The sequence below is a fragment of the Carlito syrichta genome, unplaced genomic scaffold, assembly GCF_000164805.1.
Source record: "Carlito syrichta isolate Samal-C Ts95f unplaced genomic scaffold, Tarsius_syrichta-2.0.1 Scaffold311826, whole genome shotgun sequence".
NCBI classification, from domain to species: domain Eukaryota; kingdom Metazoa; phylum Chordata; class Mammalia; order Primates; family Tarsiidae; genus Carlito; species Carlito syrichta.
This window is the reverse complement of record NW_007255922.1, coordinates 152,224-156,199: the sequence shown is the minus strand read 5'-3', so window position 1 is coordinate 156,199 and position 3,976 is coordinate 152,224.

Genomic DNA, 3,976 nt, shown 5'->3' with positions numbered 1-3,976 from the left:
GCCCAGGCGGGTCTCGAACCCGCAGGCTCAGGTAATCCACTCATCTCAGCCTCCCAAAGGCGCGGGATTACAGGCTGAGCCACCAAGCCCTGCTCATCTTTTTCTTAATGAATGGAAGATTAAGTGTGCTGAACACAAAATGCCATTAGTTGGTTTCTCTGTCTAAAGTGAAAATGGTTGCAAAGAACATGACTTTTTGTTTACTAAGAATTTTTCGGTAGCTTTTCTTGTGGGAGTAGGGCTGTGGGAATAAAAAAATGTCTCAAAATTTTTTGACCTCTGACCCACAGTTAAATACATTTTACATCATGACTTAGTATGCCCCTGCAGACTTGGTGTGTATGCACACAACAGTGGAAAGTTTACTTACCCTTTCAACTGATGATGCCCTCCAAAATCTTCCAGTTCATTAAAAGAAGAAAAAAGAAGTTTGATTGCATCTCACTAAATTGAGTCTGACTGCTAATAGGTCATGACCTATAGTTTAAAAAACAGCAGACTAGAGCTAGACATGGTGGCTCATGCCTGTAGTCTTAGCTTCTTGGGAGGCTGAGATGGGAGGATTGCTTGAGGCCAGCCTCGGCAACATAGTGAGAGCACATCTCTTGAAAAAAATAAGTAGACTAGAAAATGTCTAAGATCTTTGCCATTCCTGAGATTCTGTAATTAATGCAAAATGGAAGATGTGTCATTTTTCTGTTTTTATCAGCTGGAGGAGAAGGGTTACTAGGGTTCTAAATTCAGCCAGAACAACAGGTCAGGACTTCTACACTTCCACGCTGGTTTCTTAAAGGAGTATAGTAACCATAGTGATAGTGTTGGAATTTTAGCAAGGTATTTGTTCAGTCTTTTATGATAATCTAGTGGGTGAGATGGAATTTGCCAGATTATGGATTATGGAAGAATTAGATGGAGTCATGATTTCAGCGTCTATGTCTGAGATACTACTTATGGCTGGGTTTCTGGTAATCGGAGGCCTGGACTCCGTATTTGGAACCATATCTAGAAGATGTGTTTATCCAATTTGTTGCTTTTATGAAGTGAAGAGAGAAAGTGTCATCTGTTTGATGACTGTCAGAATGCTAAAAGATCTCAAGATTTACCCAGTGCTATTTAATAAAATGGAAGAGGCATATATAAATGTTAGGAATTTTACTTGAGTCCCCCCCCCGAAAAAAAATCAGGTATACCGGTTATGAGGGTGGAGATGTGACCTCACAGGGGTTCCTGTAGTAAGAAGGTGTGAAGTCCCAATCACCACTCTGTGTTATTAGGTTGTGAGAAGAACTGATGTGACCTGTAGATTGTATTAGGAAAATGCAAAATCTAGAATGAGAAAGGTTGCATTGCTTGACCATGGCACTAGCATCGTTTGATCCTGGCACTAATAGGCTCATACCTGGAATATGAGATTTATGCCTGGGTGTGCTAAGAGTAAATTTATGGGCAGTAGTCAAAAAGAGTTGGAATTTATTTAAACATTTAAAAGTAAATTTTTACTGTGTGTTTGAAGATATGGTGGTGTTGTTTTGGCATGTATGCTTCTTTTTTGCCTTGTCATTTCAGGCTTTCAGGTATAGACTGGGTCATTGGTCTTAAAAGATTTTTGGTTGGGAGTGTCCAAAAGACTGGGAAATTGATGCAGAGCTTATATACTTTTAAGTTGGCATCTGAAACTTTTCATCTTAGATTTAAATAGGTTAAACATTTAATTTTAACTAGCTTAAGATGCAGTTTCTGAGATGTTGTAAATATTTATTTTTTAAAAATTTAAAATTACTTAAATACAATAGCAATTTAGTGGGTTTTTTTGTTTTTGTTTTTGAGTTGGAGTCTCACTCTGTTGCCCAGACTGGAGTGCAGTGGCCGCTCCCGGCCAACGCAGCTTCGACCTGCTGGGCTCCGACGATCCTTCCGCCTCAGCCTTCCAAGTAACTGGAACTACAGGCATGCGCTACCACATCCAGCTAATTTTTTGATTTATTGTAGAGATGAGGTCTCACCAAGTTGCAATTTGGTGTTTTAAAAACATAAAAAATAAACTTTTTTTTAAAAAGGCTGTAAGATATTTATAACATAGTGTATTAGGGCCGGCTCAGCCTGTAATCCCAGCACTTTGGGAGGCCGAGATGAGTGGATTGCCTGAGCCCGCGAGTTCAAGACCAGCCCTGGTGACTTGGCAAGACCTCGTCTCCACAATAAATCAAAAACTAGTCGGACGTGGTAGCATGCACCTGTAGTTCTGGCTACTTGGAAGTGTGAGGCGGAAGGATCCCTGGAGCCCAACAGGTCGACGCTGGGGTGGCTGTGAGTGTGCCTGGGCAACAGAGTGAGACTCCAACTCGGGGGGAAAACAAAAACAAAAAACAGCCTCCCAAAAATGCTGGGTAGTGTATTACTTAATTTTATCAGATGTTAAGCCAATCTTGCAAGCCTGAAATGAACCCCACTTAGTCATGTTTATAATACTTTTTTTATATAGCTGGATTCGGTTTGCAAACATTTAGTTAAAAATATTTGTGTCTGTGTTTATGATGGATATTGATCTGAGGTTTTCTTTTCTTATAATGTCTTTGGCCGTAGTAGCAGAGTAATATTGCCTCATAAAATAAATTGGGAAGTGTTCCTCCTCTGTTTTCTGGAAGAGTTTGTTTAGGATTGGTATTATTTCCCTCTCTTGTTTCATAGAATTTACCAGTGAAGTCGTATGGGCCTGGTTTTTTTCTCTTTGGGAAGATTTTACTAATTCAGTTTTCAGTTTCTTCCTTCCTTCCTTCCTTCTTCCTTCCATCTTTTCTTTCCTTCCTTCTGTCTTTTGCCTGCCTGCCTTCCTTTCTTCTTTCCTTCTTTCCCGCTCTGTCACCCAGGCTGGTCAGAGTGCAGTGCCATGCTCTTGGCCACCACAGCCTCGACTTGGTGGGCTCAGGTGATTTTTCCATCTCAACCTTCCAAATAGCTGGAACCATAGCACACGCCACCATGCCAAGTGAATTTTTTGATTTTATTGTAGAGATGAAGTCTCTCCAAGTGGCCCAGACTGGTCTCAAACCCGCTCCCAAAGTGCTGGATTTACGGCATGAGCCACAGCATCCAGCTAGTTTCAATTTTTGATACAGTTCTTTTGTGTGTGTGTGTGTTGGAGTTTCACTGTCACCTAGGATGGAATGCCGTGGCACACTGATGGCCATCCCAGCGTTGACTTGCTGGGCTCCGGGGATCCTTCTGCCTCAGCCTTCCAAGTAGCCAGAATTACAGGCATGCGCTACCACGTTCGACTAATTTTTGATTTATTGTAGAGATGAGGTCTCACCAAGTCACCCAGGCTGGTCTCAAACCTGTGGGCTTAGGCAGTCCGCTCACCTTGGCCTCCCAAAGTGCTGGTATTGCAGGCTGAGTCACCAAGTCCAGCTTTTCAGTGTAGTTCTATCTTGAGTTAGTTTTGGTAATTTTTCTTTTTTTAAAATTTATTGTAGAGATGAGGTCTCACCAAGTTGCCCAGGCGGGTCTCGAACCCGTGGGCTCAGGCAGTTTACTCACCTCAACCTCCCAAAGCGCGGGATTACAGGCTGATCCCCTGAGCCCGGCTGGTAATTTTTCTTATTCTGGAAATTTGTTCATTTCACATTTTTCCTTTTCCTTTTTGTACTTTTGTCCATTCCACTTTTCACACATTATTTTTATTATTTTATTTTTTGAGATAGGGTCTCTGTCACCCAGACTGGAATGCAGTGGCAGGATCATGGTTTACTGCAGCCTTGAATGAATTCCTGGCCTTAAGTGATCTTCCTGTCTCAGCCTCCCAAAATGCTGAGATTAAAGGTGTGCACCATCAAACCTGACTAATTTTTCTATTTTTTTGTAGAGACAAGGTCTTGCTTTGTTGCCTGGGCTGGTTTCAAACTCATGGCCTCAGGTGATCCTCCTGCCTTAACCTCCTGAAATGCTGGGATTACAAGCACCCAGCTATGGTTTTTTT